Genomic DNA, 19,105 nt, shown 5'->3' with positions numbered 1-19,105 from the left:
AAGCAGGCTCCCCTCAGAGCAGGGAGCCCTACGCGGGGCTCAATCCCAGGACCCTGGGATCATGACCTGAGCGAAGGCAGCCACTTAACCGACTGAGCCACCCAGGCGCCCAGGGTTTTTATTTTTTTATTATTTTTTATTGATGTATAGTTGACACACAATGTTATATTAGTTTTCAGGTATACAGCGTAGTGATCTGACAAGTCTATACCTTATGCTATGCTCACCACAAGTAGAGCTACCATCTGTCACCAAAAGTCAGGGGTTTTTAAAGACAAAAAGGGAATGCTTGTATAGGTTGTTTACAAAGCATTTTGATTGGCGTTGGCGGCAGAAAACTAATCTTGGCTAAACTTAAGGCTATCACTAAGCAAAAGTCTATCACTGCAGCAAGTTGCAGGTGTTGTACTTGAAGTACTTGCGATTTGGCCCAGTTAAAAAAATGCATGTTCCACCCCCTCAGGATGTGCATACAGTCCGTTCCTCAATGGCCTCCTGGCCCCATTTATAAACCCCTTGACATAAGTGACTCTGTTTTATTTCACCTTTCACAAGGCAAAGAACTGGGAAACAGAGTCCACAGAAAAATAAATAGACCTTAAACATACAAAAAGATGCCTAGGGTCAGTTGTAATGAGAGAAAGCAAATTGGAACTACACTGAGATATTTTTTACTCATCAGATTGGCAAGCAATGAAACATTTGGCAGTATGCTCTGTATCAGAAGATGCGGGGAAATGGGTTTTATAGTGCTGATGGGAGAGCAGAATGTCACAACCCTCTTGTGTGATCAAAACCACCACCACATTTTACACTTTGATCCAACAATCCCACTCTGGAGAATTTTTCCTATAGATACACTTGGTTACATATGAAATGATGTATGTTGTTGATTGTAATAGCAAAAAATTGGAAACTACCCAAGTGTCCATCAGAGGACTGATTTAAAAAAAATAATAATGATACTGTCGACCAAGGAAGAATTCACTGAAAATTAAAGCAAACACTTTTATTTCGGCAATTAGAATTGCAATTCAGGAAACACAGGTTCAGGTGGAAGCCTGAATAGTATTCTGAGAAAGACAAAGAGGGGACAGAGTTACAAGGTGAAAGGTCATGAGTACAGTTCTCATTTAGGTCCTCTCTGCAAAACAGGGATTGAAACTAGGTTAACTGGGATTGGTTGAGTTGAAAATAAGAGATTGAAACTTATTAAACTGGACTGTCTCCTTTCTAAGTGAAGAATTTGGAAAACTGAGTTGCCGTGGTCCAGGCTGAAGGCCACAGCTGAGGACTTGAAAAGTTCAAAAAGTTCATAGTTTCCTTCAATGAGTGCATAAATTCCTCCTCCTTTATGTCCCCCCGACTGTTTTTTGAAAGAGACTCTCTTAGGCTTGCTTGCTCCTTTTTGAAATCTCCTTTCACAGTACATGTGCACAATGGAGCATTATGCAGCAGTGAAAAAGAATGAGGGTTCCCTGTGTAGTGCAATGGAAAGCTCTCCAAGATCTCTTGCTAAGTGAAAGCAGCCCAGGTATAAGGTGTGCCTTCTGTGGAGGAAAGGGGAATAAGATTGAATGATCTTTTCTTGTTTCCCATAAATTCTGTAAAGATACAAAAGAAACTCATAATCATGGTGTCCTGTAAGTTGGAGGGAAGGACAGGGATAGGGTGAGAGACTTCTCAATGTATGCATTATAACGTATTGCTTTTAAAACCATGTGAATGTTATCCATTAAAAACAAAAATAACGATGGACTCTGAAAAACAAACTGAGGGTTCTAGAGGGGAGGGGGGTGGGAGGATGGGTTAGCCTGGTGATGGGTATTGAGGAGGGCACGTTCTGCATGGAGCACTTGGGTGTTATGCACAAACAATGAATCATGGAACACTACATCTAAAACTAATGATGTAATGTATGGGGATTAACATAACAATAAAAAAGTAAAAAAAACAAAAAAACAAAAATAAAGCCACAATAACTTTTTTTAATTTCAGAAATATGCAATATAAAAAAATGAAAAATCACCCGTAATTTCACCTCCTAAAGGTGAACTACTGTTATCACATGTATGTTCTTTCAGCATCTTACTTGCTTTTAAAATTTAATTTTTATTTATGTTATTCACATGCTTCAAAATATGGAGGAAAGCTTTTTTTTTTTAAACCAAAAGCTCTTAGTCTGCTATAATTATATTTTTAAATTTATTCACTATGTGCATTTGGATACCGTCTTGTGTGAAGTGTCCATTCAGGTCTTTTGCCTCTTTATGTTGGGTTTTCTTCTTACTGATTTACAGGAGTTCTTTATAAATTTTGAATGTATGTCCTTTGTATATGAACACTCTTTGGCTTGCCTTTTCACTTTAATGATGTGTTTTGAAGAACATAAGGTCTTAATTTTAATGTGGTTCAATTATCAATTTTTTTAATGGATGGTGATTTTTCTCTGATCATGTTCAAACAATCTGCTATTAATCCTATTTATTGAGGTCTTAATTTCTCTTATTGTATTTTTCAGTTCCAGAATTTCCATTTATTTCTTTATTATAATTTCCAGTACTCTGCCAAAGTTATCTTGTTTTTTTTTCTTAAACATATTAAGAATGGTTATTTAAAAATCTATATCTGATAATTCTGTTAGCTGGTTCCTTTTTGAGTCGGCTGTTTTTCTTCTCTACTTTTGAATACATCAGCTTGTTTCCCTGTATGCCTGTTTATTTTTGTTTTTTTAATGTGGTCATTGTGAAAAATTCCAGAGATAATTGAATCCTAAAATAATGTTCTTTTCCTCCAGAGAGAATGCGTATTTGCTTCTGACAGATGGCTAGCACCACTATCAATCTCAGAGCAATTTAATCCATTCAGAAATTGAGATAATTCAGAATTGGGCTTTAGTGCCTGTCAATTTAACCCTCTTCCTAGAGTATGACCTTTCAGATCCCAAGGCAAAGCCTGAGGATTGGCCCTGAATTCATGGTTCCTTAGCTTCATGAGTCTGTTCAAAGCTCTCAGGGCGCCTGGGTGGCTCAGTCGGTTAAGCGTCTGCCTTCGGCTCAGGTCATGATCCCAGGGTCCTGGGATTGAGCCCCGCATCGGGCTCACTGCTCCATGGGAAGCCTGCTTCTCCCTCTCCTACTGCTTCCCCCTGCTTGTGCTCTCTCACTCTCTCTGTCAAATAAATAAAATCTTAAAAAAAAAAACAACAAAACAAAGCTCTGTTCATCTACTCTGCTTTATCTTCTGAAATTAGAAGATTGGCAGAGCCCCAAATAGTGGTCTCAGCAACCTGTATTCCCACCTTCTGTTTTCTCCTGGATCTGGGCACATAATTCTTCATGGCCTTATTTTTTCTCCTATGCTTTAAAACAGATACTTTAAAATATTTTAGCTTTTCTAGTTGTGCTGTAGAAAAATTGGTCCAAATTGACTATTCTGCAGAACTTCTTTTAGAACTTAAAAAAAAAAAATGTTTTGAGACTTCTTTAAAGAAAAAAAGGCCTTTAGTTTTATGTTTCTTTTTGTTTGTGTTTTGAAAGGAATACTGTGTCTTGGAGCTGTATCAATATGGTGAGTTTCAAAATAATTTAAAATATTTTACAGCTGATTTTCAGGCAGACTTTTTTATTGTTCTTTAAATGAGAAGCTTTTAGGTTTTATGGGTTGTGTTGAGGTCAGGAGTGTTGGAATTAGGGTTGGAAGTGGTAGGGAACTAGACTATGTTAGGTTGAAAATCAGAGCCTGTTTTGGCAGCAGAATGTCTTTTCCCCACGGACATTTCTCTGCCTTCATCTCTAGCTCTCAGTAGCCTTTCGTGCAGTTGACTGTTCCATTCTTTTTTTTTTTTTTAATAAATTTTATTTATTTATTTGACAGAGAGGGACAGCAAGAGAGGGAACACAAGCAGGGGGAGTGGGAGGGGGGGAAGCAGGCTTCCCGCTGAGCAGGGAGTCCGATGCGGGACTCGATCCCAGGGCCCTGGGATCATGACCTGAGCTGAAGGCAGACGCTTAACGACTGAGCCACCCAGGCGCCCCTGACTGTTCCATTCTTAAAACATTTTCTCTGAGACCTTATTCTCCTGCTCCTCCTCCTCTCCCATTCTTGACCTCAGTCTATTCTGCTGACCAATTTCCCAACCTCTGCTTCCCTAGAGCTTAATCCTAGGGTCTCTCCTCTATCTAGATTATTTTCCCAATTGATCTCATGCAGACCCATGGCGTCAAAATATTTTCTGTGCAGAAAAATCTCAAATTTATATCTCCAGGTGAGAACTCTTCCCAGAGAGCCAGACTCATCTGTCTCATTATCTCCTTTTTTCTTTTAATTTAAAAATTTAGGTAAACTTTACATACAGTAGTGTACAGATCTTAAGCCTACAACTCAATGAATTTTACATTTGTATACACCCACCCCAAAGATCTAGATATAAGGCATTTCTATCACCCGAGAAAGTTCCATGTAGCCTTTCCATTCAGTACCCCTCTTAGAGTTCTTTACTGTTCTCACTGCTATTTTACCTGTTCTTGAACTTCCCATGAGTAGAATCATACAGTATATCTTTTTCTCTGGCTCCTTTCAACAAAATTTTTGAAAATTTGTGTTGCTCTGTATATCAGTAATACATCCCCCCCTTTTTTTTAGAGTGGTCTCCACGTCCCTTGTGGAGCCCAGCACAGGGCCCCAACTCACGACCCTGAGATCAAGACCTGAAGTGAGATCGAGTTGGATACTTAACCAGCTGAGCCACCCAGGCGCCCCAGTAATCTTCCTTTTCTATTGCAGCATAGTTTTCTACTGTGTGACTATTTCAGTTTATTTTCCAGTTGTTAGATATACCCCCCAGTTTTTTATTATCATGGATAGAGTTGGAATGCTATGAACAATTTTGTACATTTTTTTGCGTATATAATGTACTTATTTCTCTTTATCCTGCCATGTGCTTAGAAGATTTGACCGGATGGCTTATATAATATTGCATTCTAAGGAGAGAAACAGTGACTTTGACTCTGTTTTCCTCCATAGTTTTTAAAAACTAATAGCTAAAAGAAGGAGTACAAATTTGTGGAGATAACTGAAATCATCAGTAATAAATTTTCCAACCCTAAGCAAATTTTCAAGAGAACTTGTTTGCCCAATTTTATTGGCTCCCTATTCCAACGATTTTCTTTATTCAGGGTGCTTACAAACCATGAGCAACTTCTGGAACAGGCAAAGAGACGTGTGCACACAAACATTTGTTGTGTTTATGCCAGGGGGAGAGGCAGCAGCATGTACAGGAGGCCGAGATGCTCTCAAACCACAGACTCAGTGCTTTTTTTTTTTTTTTTGAACTATTTCAGCCCTTCTGCAAATGATCTCACTCCTCTCCCTAACCTCCTTGCCACTCAGAGTGCGGTCCTCAGACCACAGAGCGTTGGTGTCATCTGGGAGCGGTATTCATTCCGTATTGTTATGTAATGAATTATCCCACTATTTTGCAGCTTAAAATGGCATGCCTGGTATGATGTCACTGTTTCTGAGGGGCAGGATTCTAGGCACGGCTTAACTGGGTCCTTTTTTTCATAGTGTCTCACAAGGCCTCAGTCAAGGTGTCAGCCTAAGGTCTGTGATGTCTGAAGGCGTCACGCCATCAACTATGCCATCAACTATGAACAGCCAGGCCCAGCTGGAGGAGTGTTTAATTATTGACCTGCGTGATCGCCACAGGGGCTGCCACTCCAATCCAGGCCTTCATCTCTCAACAGCTTCCAGCCTCCTCTTTTTCCTGATTATGGTCTACTTGCCCATAGCGATCAGAATAATCCTTTACAAAACCTAAACATCTGAACACATCACATCCCCATAAAACTGCCCCAGGACTTCCCACTGTTTAGAATAAAATAAGTTGCTATAGGACTTACAAAGTCTATATGATCTAGCTTCTACTTGTACTCCAGCTCAGACTATTCATCCCCTTGATTATTACACGCCAGGTGTACAGGCCTTCTCTGGGGCCCTGGAATGTGCCCACCTCAGATTCTCCTCGGGGGCTGTGCACTTGCTCTTTTCTCTGCTCCCATATCTTCTAGTAGTGGATCCTCCCCATTCAGGTTCTGGAAGGAAAAGTAGGCTCCATTCTTAATCTCTATCATTTTATTTTCTTTATAGTATTACCCAAGATCTGAAATTCATGTTTATTGGTTATAGGATGTTAGAAGGGGTTCTGACTTGGAATTTCAGCAGAGACTCCAAAGGTGAAGCATGATGTAGGAGGTAACAAGTACTCCTAGGACCCCCCACACAAGCAAGGGATGGAGAAGCTGGCTCTTGCTGCATCAGCAGTCGCCCACCTATAACCTACAAAAGAGTTTGGAATGGGGATTCTGGAGGGAGGACTTCCCAGGAGACAGTTATCAGTATGTTCTGCATTTGTGCCTCTCTTGTGGTGGGGGAGGGAGGTGCTAACCCCTCTTTGAAGGAGACGTCTTTATTTCTTTAAAGATTTTTATTTTAGAGAGAAATAGCACAAGGAGGGGGAGGGGCAGAGGGAAAGGGAGAGAACCTCAAGCAGACTCTGCGCTGAGCACAGAGGCCAACTGCAGGGCTTGATCTCACAGCCCTGAGATCATGCTCTGAGCCGAAACCAAGAACCAGACACTCAACCACTGAGCCACCTGACTGAGCCATGAGAAGTGGGTGGGTATCAGGGAAGGCTACTTGGAGAGTATGAGATGAGTGATGAGATAGGATTGGGAGTTCAGGCTGGAGCGATGAGAGTACAGAAATGTGTGCAGCGAGAGGGCAGAGCAGCAGTGTAGAGAATGCTAAGCAGCGCAATGGGAAACAAAGCTAGGGAAAGGAGACTCAAGGCGGAGATTAGAACTTCTTTAGTAAGAGGCTTATTTAGTAGGTGATGGGGAGTCACTGAAGGGTTTAGACCAAGACTGGCATTACCAGAATTGTATTTGACCAAGGTAACTTTGATGGTTGGTAAATGGTGAGTTGAAGAGAAACAAATTCAGAAGCAAGACCAGTCAGGCAGCTCCTGTGATAGTCTAGGCAGGGTTAATGATATCCTGGTAGACCTGAGTGGTAGAGATAGAAAGGAGGAATGGTTTGGAGAAAGATTAGGATGTCAGTTAGCTGGATTTGGTCATTGATTAGATGGGGAGAGAGTAAGGAGTCTGTGCTGACTTTCAGATTTCTGGCTCAGGGGACTGAGGACTGAGTGGATAATGAAGCTCTGAGCTCAGGGGCAAGACATGCTTATTAGATAAGACAGTTCAGTTTTGGACTAGTTGGGAACATTTTAGCATTTTTTAAAAGATTTTTTATTCATTTGAGAGAGAAAGAGCATGAGCAGGGGGAAGGGTCAGAGGGAGAGGGAGAAGCAGACTCCCTTCTAGGCAGGGAGCCCGATTCGGGGCTTGATCCCAGGACCCTGGGATCATGACCTGAGCCAAAGGCAGATGCTTAACCATCTGAGCCACCCAGGTGCCCTCATTTTAGCATTTACTGTCCTTTTCCTTCATTTCTCACCATTGCACCCACCTCCTTTTAGGCAAATTGTTATGTAGTATTTTAATCCTCTAGTGAAACATCTGCACAGTTTCTACAAATCAAGGCATGGCAGTGCCCTTAGTCCTTCTTTGTTGCTACCTCCAACGTGGTTTTTCCATTCCCTTTCTTCATCCATTCCTTTTTTTTTAAAGATTTTGTTTGTTTGTTTGTTTATTTATTTATTTGAGAGAGAGTGCAAGTGGGGAGAGAGGCAGAGGGACAGGAGAGAGAGAATCCCTAGCAGACCCAGCACCAAGCCTGGAGCCTGACATGGGACTTGATCCCATGACCCTGAGATTACGACCCAAGCCTAAATCAAGAATCAGATGCTCAACTGACTAAGCCACCTAGGTGCCCCTTTCTTCATCTTTTGAAAATAAAGGTGAAAATTAGTATTTTATTTTTTTAAGACAACGTGGAGCCCAGCATGAGACTTGAACTCATGACCCTGATATCAAGACCTGAGCTGAGATCAAGAGTTAGTTGCTTAACTGACTGAGCCCCCCAGGTGCCCCAGCCCCTTTGTTCTTGATAAATAGAATCAACTGGAATTGAGCAATGTTACTTACAAAATCTTTTTATTCTCTGTAAGAAAGCAAGTAAGTGTCAATCTTCTATTTTTTAGAAAAGATTTTTATTTATTTATTTGTCAAAGAGAGAGAGAGCACAAGCAGCGGGGAGGGGTAGAGGGAGAAGCAGGCTCCCCACTGAGCAAGGAGCCCAATGTGGGGCTTGATCCCAGGATCTTGGGAACATGATCTGAGCCAAAGGCAGACGCTTAACTGACTGAGCCACCCAGGTGTCCCAGGTGTCAATCTTCTAAACAGTCCTCTCCCTTTACTGAAATGATCCAATGAACTTGAAGGGGTCCATAGCAAAAGGGATACTGAGGCAGGAATCAGAGTGAGAAGAAAAAATGCAGCATAATTTCACAGTTGATCCACCCACTAGAAACAGCCACTGTGAATGTAATAATTATAAAGATAAGGAAATCAGTCCATCCATAAGCAAAAAAGAAAGTCCCACTAAAAAACAAAGAAACTCTTGTTACATATTTAGTTAAAAATTTAAAAAGTGTTCTTAGTGTATTACTCCCTTGAACAAACATGATCCCTGTACAAATCTTCAGTGTCATACTTCCTTTTGTTTATCTGGATAAATACCATGAGTTCCCTTCTTTTCAAATATATATTTGACCTCCTTTCAAATATATTTCATCAGAATCCTCTTTTCAAGTAGCTTTCTATAAATCTTGCTTACTTTTAATAAGGTCCACCTTCCCCACCCCTGCTAAGCATCAGGATATGTTATATTCCCTCTCTGAGTGCCAAGAGACTCCCTCCACCCTTGCTCCCAAGGCAGATCTTAAAGGGGATTTTGCATATATTCAGATGTAGAAGAAAGCCTGTAATTCTGATATGTTAAGAAGTGGGGTTTGGTAGTTATTACCTTTTATGATTCTATGAGTTGTGTTAAATCAGCTAAGTGGTGGTTCTGTTCCACTTGGCAGAGCCTGGCACTGTAGCCTGAATGTTTGTGTCCCTCCAAAATTCATGTGTTAAAGTCCTAACCCCTGGAGTCTGCTACTAGGAGGTGGGGCCTGTGGGTGATTAGGTGAGGCAGTCAGAGCTTTCATGAATAGGGCTGCCCTTATAAAAGAAGCCCGAGAGGCTCTCTCTCCCTCCTTCTGTCATGTGAGGACATAGCAAAAAGATAACTGTCTACGAACCAGGACGAGGGCCCTCACCAGACATTCATTCTGCAGGTGCCATGATCTTGGACTTCCAGAACTATGAGAAGTAAGTGTCTGTTGTTTATAAGCTATGATATTTCTGGTAAAGCCTCCCAAACAGATGAAGACAGCTGGGATCACTCATTTGGGCTGGAATTTTATTCGTATGTTTAGTGCCTCATGGGAGCTGGACCTCTCTAGCTACAAGGTAAGGCTTCTTCCCTGGTGCCGCAGGGCTCCGAGAGCGGAAATGCAGAGGCCAGCAGGCCTCTAAAGGGCGAGGCCACAGGTGGTACAGCATTTCTTCTCTTACATCCTATTGGTCTGAGTAAGTCACGAGCCAGCTCCGGTTCCAGGGCAGGAGCGGCATGTATGTACACAATCTACCACAGTAAGAAAAGTGGGGGAGGCAAATTTTTGCTTTCAAAATTTAGCTGAGGTTATTTGCCTTATAAGATGAACAAAATGCCACTTAAGAAACAACTAACCTTGGGAACAATAAGGGTAAAGAGATCAGAAATCATTTTTTGAGGAATTTTATACTTGAGAGGAAAGAAATTGGTGCCCGGCCACCTTAAGGTGGATGAGAGAAAAGAGAGGGAGGGATACCGTTTCTGACAGAAGTAAAGGTTTAGCAGTGCATGTCTCCTGAAACACACAGAGAAGGGCGAGTGTTCCTCATCTGAGTACTTACTAAGGGAATGGAATCAAACTCTGGCCAAGGCTGTCCTTGCTGTGTTGGCTCCCCTGCCTCACCCTCCAGCACTGGCGGAAGCAACAGGGAATGGCGGGAGGGTAGGAGTCCAAGCAGCTTCGAACATGCCCTTTCCTGTCCAAACCAAGTCCTTGAACAGCTCTGTGTAAAGGGCTCACTGAAGGCTTGGAGGTAACTAGAGAGAATGACTCTATGGTGGGGGACCCTCGAACTGGATACTAACTATGATGGTTCCCAAAGCCCAAGGAAAAGAAAAAGAAACAACCCTTCTACAGGGGCCCTAGTCTTTCTTGTCTTGAAATCCACCTTCTACTCCCTCCTCTCCAAGAAAGCTCTCCTTCTTCAATCCTCCCCAGTGCGCATCTTCACACACACCTAGGTGCCTCCATGTGGGTAAGAAATGGAGGCTTCAGAGACATTGAGCTTGCTGCTCTCAAGCTACTCAGAGAACCAGCAGGTGTTGTGAAATTACCATCTTCTTTTACCCAATTAAACCAGATTCAAATCTTTTTTTTTTTTAAGATTTTTAAAAAATTTTAAGTAGTCTCTACACCCAACATGGGGCTCAGACTCACAACCCGGAGATCAAGAGTCACATGCTCCACTGACTGAGCCAGCCAGGTGCCCCCAGGTTAAATTTTTTTTTTAAAGATTCTATTTATTTATTTGACAGAGTGAGACAGCGAGAGAGGGAACACAAGCAGGGGCAGTGGGAGAGGGAGAAGCAGGCTTCCCGCGGAGCAGGGAGCCCGATGCGGGGCTCGATCCCAGGACCCTGGGATCACGACCTGAGCCGAAGGCAGACGCTTAACGACTGAGCCACCCAGGCACCCAGATTAAATTCTTAATAACAATAGCAATAACAAAATTATCGAGCACTTGCCATGTGTCAGACGCCACTCCAAGCATATAAATATTAGTGCATTTAAATCTGACAATAGTTCTATGGGAACAGTATTATTCCCATCCTTAATGTGAGGGCAGTGAAGCACAGAGAGGTTAAGTAACTTACCCAAGGTCACACAGTACCACACACACAAAAGGTACTGTGTGACCTTTTCCCTGTAGAAAAGCAGGGATTCACATCCCGATAATTCCCAGAGCTCACACTCCTGAACCTGAACAGCGCAGCCTCTCTTTTGTACAGCTTCCTCTTCTACCACCTTCTCTGTAAGGAAGCCAGCAGTTGACAAACTCATTCTTCTGGTAAGGGTCAGCCCCTGGACATGTAAGGACTGTTTTCTTCTAGTTGGGTGTCTGTAAAAAGTTAGGAAGGATAATTTTGTTAACAGTGGTTATTTCTGGGTGCTAGAATAAAAGGCAAATTTTTTACCTTTTTAAAATATGTATTTTTTTGTGATTGATACGTATTTCCTCAGTAATTTTTTAGAAGCCCCCCCATAGTCTTTCTTGCTCTTTTCAGCCCCCTAACCTCCTGGGGCTAACATGAGCGTAGATGGGCTTCAAGAACAAGGTATAACTTGAAAACATTGCTTAGGTACAAAGTCTAGCCACGACACTCAGTTTTATTGGACACCCCTTGTGTAGAACAAAAATGTCTCTCCTCCAACTTTAAATATGGCACCTGGAATGTGTTAATCAAGGACAAGTTTCTTCAGGGGGAGTGAGTATGGTTTTCTCTGAGATAGGAAGTAATTTAACCAATATGTAGGAGGGTGGATGTCTCAGGGCCAGAAGTGCATCATGTCATGGATTCCACAGTCCTAAGTGCTATAACAGTGCTTCCCACAGCCCACTGCATGTGACAGAGCCCAGTTCCACAGCTGCCTGGGGTGTCTATGAAAGTATCTATGAAAGGTTCCTTGAGAACTCAAAAAAAGAAAAAAGAAAGGCAAATGAAACAAACCTTTAGTCCTTCCATCTATCTTAGCACCTGTGAGGCTCCCCTGGTCCAAAGTAGAGCATGTGCAACTGATTCCTGGAAATAAGAACCCGTGGACTTGATGGGCCAAGTGGTTGGGCTTTCCAATGGGGCAGCCTAAAGGAAGGGTCTCAAGAGTAATTTTCATGAAGGCAGGTTTTAAGTACTGGATGAGGTGGCTTAGAGCCTAGGCCCTCTTGGGCCAGATTTGGAGGTGATGTGCTTTCCTAACACTAGGTAGGAGATAATGGTCAGGTTGCACAATACTGGGTCCTACCAGGGATCCCAGGAAGAATGCTATAGCAAGTCATGGACATTCTCCTTAGGGGCAGGTGTTAAGGGTTGATTAAGTTGCGTTTGGGGATAGCTCTTAATTCTGCCAAGAGTGAAAAAACTAAAACTTCGCCATATTCCTTTGACCTAAGTTTTGGGCCCCAGGAGACCCAGGACTCTTGGGGTGGAGGTGCATCCAGCTTCTTTTTTTCTTTTAGATTCTAGAGAGGTCTTGGTTATCCTAACATATTTAAAAAATTTTTTATTTAAATTCAATTTAATTAACATATACTGTATTATTAGTTTCAGAGGTAGAATTCAGTGATTCATCACTTACATATAACACTCAGTGCTCATTATCACGTGGCTTCCTTAATGCCCATCACCCAGTTACCCCATCCTTCTGCCCACCACCCCTCCAGCAACCCTCCATTTGTTCTCTATAGTTAAGCGTCTCTTACGGTTTGCCTCCTTCTCTGCTTTCGTCTTATTTTTCCTTCCCTTCCCCTATGTTCATCTGTTTTGTGTCTTAAATTCCGCAAATGAATGAAATCATATGGTATTTGTCTTTCTCTGACTGACTTATTTCACTTAGCATAATCCCCTCTAGCTCCATTGGTTCTCCGAACATATTAAGAGCACCTCCAAGAAGAGCATAACTGACTTTAATCCATAAACTCCATTCATAAGAACCCTAGTTCTTAAAAAAAAAAAAAAAGAACCCTAGTTCTTGAAGGCACCTTACTGACTTTTACAATAAATGAGAGCCATGGTGAGTCACATACTGAAAGGATCACCTTGTGATGTTGACAGGGAAAATGGACCCACCCGGACAGAACCACTTTGAGACAGGTTGAGACTTGCTCTAGAGTTTTGTTGGTCCTCGCTCTACACATTCCCTCACCCAAGCTGTGTTCTGGGTTCTATTATGTGAAGTCAGTCAGGGGTGGCCACAGAGGGAAACACAGAGAGGCTCGGGAAAACAAAGTTTATTATACTCACAAGTCCTAGAGACTCAGGAGGCAGAGCACAGCATGCAGAGGGCCACATGGGAGAGCACCAGGGTGGGGCAAGAGGAAAAGGGGGCAAGAGTGAGGAGAGAGCTGGGGCCACAGCCTTCATTGAAGTTTCTGCAAGAAAAACAAGGCAGGGCAGAGTAAACGGTTTAGGATTGGCTAATTTGAATAATTTCTATGGGCTCTAAGCTATAGGGGTAGTCTATCATTGCCTAGTACCTGTTCCTGGGATGATTAAGGCAGAGGAATATTGCCTTTTGGGGTGCACAGGCCAAATAGAGGAGGTATGGCTCTAGATTGGTTAGTCTGCAAATCAAAGTCATGTTCCTGGCTGAGCATGCCATCTCTAAGAATTGGCTAGCCCCAGGATGGGTAGTCTCCCCAGCCAGAAAGGTTTTTAAGATATCAAAACATTATAGTATACAGAAAATTAAAAATGTAAACAACACAGCCTATGGCTACATAACAAATGATCCCAAATTTAGCCGCTTGATGTAAGCATTATCTCGTAGTTTCTGTGAGTCAGGGTTTCAGGAATGGTTTAGCTCGGTGATTCTGGGTCAGGGTCTCTTTTGAGGTTGCAGTCAAGATGTTGGTCTACAATAATCTGAAGACTCAATTGGAGGAAGATCAGTTTCTAAGCCTACTCACAGGATTATCTGGCAAGAAGCTTTATTTCCTTGCTAATGATCGTAAGGAAGATTCAGTTCCTTATCACATGCCCCCATCCATAGGCTGCTTCAGTATCCTCACCACATGGCAGCAGGCTTCCCCCAAAGCAGGTGAGCCAAGAGAAAAGGCAAAGAGGAAGTCATAATGCATTTTACCACCTATTTTCAGAACTCACAGGTCCTCACTTCTGCTGCATTTTATTTGCCAGAATGATTTACTAAGCTGTGTCCACACTCAAAGAGAAGGAAGGAGTATCAAAGAAGTAAAAACATCACAACATCCAACACCAACTTGATCTCCGCAAAATCAGCCCAAGGGCATTTTAATAAGGGCCATACTGTCCTAGTTTGCCCCAGATCCAATGATTTGGTCTTTCGAAGGCCATGAATTTTAAACCATGAACTTCTTCCACTTGTGGATTAGAGATCTAGGATTTGGGGGTGAATCGAGGTGAATCTGGTTTGGGGGCTGCACAAAGTAGAGGCTCTCAAGTCCCCCAGGGGAAGGTTTCAGAAAGCTGTGCTTTAAAGGCTAGGGATACAACACAAGGGTATCGAGATGGGCTGGCACATGTAGAACAAGGGTGCTATCAACCCCTCGTTCGTGGAGTGGGCTTTCTCCTTAGAGCTACCCGTATAGACTGGCTATGCTGTTTATCAAACATTACCAAACATCACTGTACATAAAGGAAAAATATAAATGAGGACAAAGAGGAGGAAGACGATTTAAAATGTTTGAGTAAATCAACAACGGAAAGGTAGAAGATGTGGAATTAAAAATATGTATGTGCCTTTACTTTAAAGAAAATTCCGAAATAAAAAATGTGTCTGCTCAAACTCCAGTAGTGAGTCAGCCTACAATGTACCTGATCAGTGCTCCCAAAAACTGTGAAGGTGATCAAAAACAACAAGAGTCTGAGAAACCGTCACAGCCACGAGGAGTCTAAGGAAACACGACAACTAATTGTAATGTAGTATTCTGGATGGAATCCTGGACTAGAAAAAGACATGAGATAAAAACTAGGAAAAACTAAGATAGATAAAAGCTAAGGAAATCTGAGTAAACTATGCGCTTTAGTTCATAATAATGCATCAATATTGGTTCATTAATAGAAAGAAATGTACCATACTCATGTAACACATTAATAATAAACTGGGGGTATGAGGCATATGAGAACTCTCTGTACTATCTTCTCAATTTTTCTATAAATCTAAAAATGTTCTCAGAAAATCTAATAAAACCAGTATGTGTTTTTGCCCAATACTGACTAAAATCTTATACAGAGATGAAAACATCTGAGCATTAGCTTATCAGTGATGTGCTGTGAACATTTTTACTTTAAGCTTAAAAAGGTAACAGAAAAATTAAAAGTGATTTATCAAGTTTAAGTGAGTTCCTAATAAAATTAAATTGCTCAAATGGCAGAGTTGTGATTCTGGGGTTTCTTTTAATTCAAATAGAGTATTATGTGAAGACTCTTGTGATCAAGAAAGACTTGACATCTACAAGAGAAACTTTAAACTTCTAAGCTTAAGAAAATTGCTTAGAATCAGAAAAAATTGCTTTTATGAGAAATTGTGCTTGTTTATAAAACATGTTTCTTAAAATTTAAGTCACATCACCAATGCATGTTTTTTTCCAACTTTTTTTCCCTTCCCAAAAGCAAGGGAGCAAACAAACAAAACTATTGGGATTTACAGATGATTAGGATTCCCCTTTTACAAGTTAATAATACAAATTATTAAAAAATCAAAGTGTTTTTAACAGTTTTCTAAGCCTAAAGCAGAACATTGCTTTTGCCTTAACTAAGGCTAATAGAAGACTGAACCTAAGAAATTAGAAATAAGATATAAAAAAAGGGAATAAATAGAAGTTAAAAGTAATAAATCAAAATGTAAGATATTTGGAGCCCAAAAACAGTGAAACAAAGTGGATGAGATTTAAAATAAAAGATAGAGCCAGAAGCCAATAAACTTTTGAAAATAAAAGTGAAGATTAATATTTTAATATGAGAGTTTAATTCATATATTTATTTATAAATACGACCATCAATGCTATTTATAAAAACAGTAAGTTGTCCAACAATAAGAAAACAATTGTAATGCTTCTATAAACTGGAAAAATGTGTAGGTATTTAAAAAAAATCATCTTTCTGGGGCGCCTCGGTGGCCCAGTTGGTTAAGTGTCTGCCTTCAGCTCAGGTCATGATCCCAGGGCTCAGGTCATGGTCCCAGGGTCCTAGGATCAAGTCCCGCAGCAGGCTTCCTGCTCAGCAGGGAGCCTGCTTCTCCCTCTGCCCCTCCCCCCACTTGTGCTCTCTCACTCTCTCGCTCACTGTCTCTCTCAAATAAATGAATAAAATCTTAGAAAAAAAATCGACCACATCTAGTGTTTAAAAAAAATCATCTGTTTGAAGATTATTCAAAGACATTGGGGAAATATTTATAATAAAAATGGTAAGTTTAACAAAGTATATATATAGAAATTCTAATTTTTTTCTTTTTTTAAAAAGATTTATTTATTTTGAGAGAGAGTGGGGGGGATGGGCAATGGAAGAGGGAGGGAGAGAATCTCAAGCAGACTCCCCGCTGAGCATGGAGCCCCCCCCACCCCTGACCGAGCCACTCAGGCTCCCCATGATTCTAATTTTATTCTAAATTTATAAAAATATATACATGTTTCCTCACATGAATGAAATACTGAAACCTGCTACAACATGGATGAACCTTGACATTGTGCAGGGTCCTGGGATCAAGCCCTGCATCGGGCTCCCTGCTCGGCAGGAAGCCTGCCTCTCCCTCTCCCACTCTTCCTGCTTGTGTTCCCTCTCTGCTGTCTCTCTCTCTGTCAAATAAATAAATAAAATCTTTAAAAAAATGAAATAAATAGAGTTGTTCAATCAATGTTAATCCAAGTGTGATCTGTGAATAGGTATAAATAAAGGACATAAAGCTTGTAATGTGCAAAAGGCTTGGTCTATACAAACCCTACTTGCTCCCCTGAGGTAGGCTGGAATGTTGTCTCACCTCTTCCCTGGGTTGGAATCACAAGGTCAAAAGTCTCCCAGGAATAGATAGATCAGGTCTGCTTTAACACATTCCCTGGACATCTCAGACAGGTGTGGAATCAGAGACTAATCTGCTTTTCATAGTCCTTGGATTTTTGTTTAAGGCTTTATTTATTTTTATTTTTATTTTTATTTTTAAAGATTTTATTTATTTATTTGAGAGAGAATGAGAGACAGAGAGCACGAGAGGGAAGAGGGTCAGAGGGAGAAGCAGACCCCCTGCTGAGCAGGGAGCCCGATGTGGGACTCGATCCCAGGACTCCAGGATCATGACCTGAGCCGAAGGCAGTCGCTTAACCAACTGAGCCACCCAGGCGCCCTGTTTAAGGCTTTATTTATTTGACACAGAGAGAGAGCGAGCACAAGCAGGGGGAGCGACAGGCAGAGGGAGAGGGAGAAGCAGGCTCCCCTCTGAGCAGAGAGCCCAACATGGGGCTCCATCCCAGACACTCAACTGACTGAGCCACCCAGGTGCCCCCATAGTCCTTGGAATTTGAGCCTACTAACCACATAGCATGGGATAAGGCAGAAGATGCTCAAATACATGGCCAGAACATTCTCTGTGCAGCCCAGGTATGCCCTTCACAAACCAGAAGATTGAATGGGACCACTGGAATGATGACTCAGGGGTGGTTGACTCCTCAACTTGGAGTCTCTCAGCCTCATGAAGCCAGTAGCAGACTGCAAGACAGAGGGACTTTAAAATGTCCCTGGGCTGGGTGTGCACACGGGTGTTACAGCTCTGGTAGTTGAAGCCAGGAACGTATTTACCTGATTTGAGGTGGTTATAATGTAATATTAATAGTACAATGCTTCGGACACTTTCTCAAAGATGTTTCAATTCTAGGTGAATAAATATTAGCTATAATGTTTTGCTAAATCTTTTGTAGTGAATTTGAGATTCCTCTGCTGAACTGTGGTGTTTGGGGATTGGTGCCCATTTCCTTAGTGAGAGAAGGGCTCTCCTGGTACCATCACCCCTGCCAAGGGCCGCGTTTCCTGTTGTGTAGCTCAGTGTTACTTGTTACATGAGAAACAATTGGGTGATGAATGGATAGCCCAAAAGCCTTATCAAGCTGTACTGACTTTGTGAGGTTTTATTTTTTTTAAAAAAGATTTATTTATTTGAGAGACAGAACAGAGGGAGGGGCCGAGGGAGAGGGAGAGAGAGTCCCAAGTAGACTCCCTGGTGAGTGCAAAGTCCAACATGGGGCTCGATCTCACAACCCTGAGATCATGACCTGAGCCAAAACCAGGAGTTGGAAACCTAACCGACTGAGCCACCCAGGTGCCCTAACTTTGTGAGGTTTTAAATGGCTTCTGCATGAAAAGGTTAACTGTGGATCATGAAAAATGAAGGCTTTTCAGCAGAACAGCCTTCACTTATGTGGAAATTATATGTACTAAAATATTAGCTATTTATCTTAGTGTTTAATATCATTTTTTTCCTTCCTTCCTCTAGTAAAAATTGACCGATTTTAGCCATTGTTATAGAAGAAAAACTGTTTCAGTCCAGGAGCTCTGTGCAATACCACAGCTTCACATTTGTAAGTGCCAGTATTTTCCACGTGGCCTTCTAAAATCTAAAATAAGACCTCCACGCTGCTCCACCAGCTATAGTAAGGGAAACAGCTACACTCATTTGAAGAAAGAAAAAAAGGCATTCATTTCATTTCACTTGTCATTGGAGGCTAGAGTGGACCTATTTAATGCCCAACAAGCTCAGGACTTGGTGGACAGGTGCAATGGCTCTTATGTGAAGAAGTGAGGAGTCTTGTGTTAGAAATCAAGGACTCAGAAAGGGAGGCGGTATGATTCTGGTTACAGAGCGAGTTGGTCAGCAGTCTTGGATTGCAGGAGACACAAACCCCACTCGGACCAACTTAAGCCAGAAAGGAAAGGCGTCAGGTCACACAACTTACAGCTTCCAGTCCACAGCGAAAAAAACCAAGATTTCAAGCATGGTTAGATCAAGCAGAGTCATTTGTAATTTGTCTCTCTCTCTCTCTCTCTCTCTCACTCTCAGCGCTGTTCTCCTCTTTGCCGGTAGTTTCTGCAAGTATCCTGACATTGAGACTGACTGAGCTGATTGGATCCCATACTGACTCCTGAACTGTGGACTGTTCTGACTGGCCAGACCTGGGTCCTGTGTGCTCCCCTGGTTTTCACATTCAGGCAGCTGTGATGTGTAAGGCCTCTCAATGTC

The sequence above is a fragment of the Neomonachus schauinslandi genome, chromosome 10 (genome assembly GCF_002201575.2).
Source record: "Neomonachus schauinslandi chromosome 10, ASM220157v2, whole genome shotgun sequence".
Taxonomy (NCBI): domain Eukaryota; kingdom Metazoa; phylum Chordata; class Mammalia; order Carnivora; family Phocidae; genus Neomonachus; species Neomonachus schauinslandi.
Note: the sequence above shows the minus strand (reverse complement) of the source record.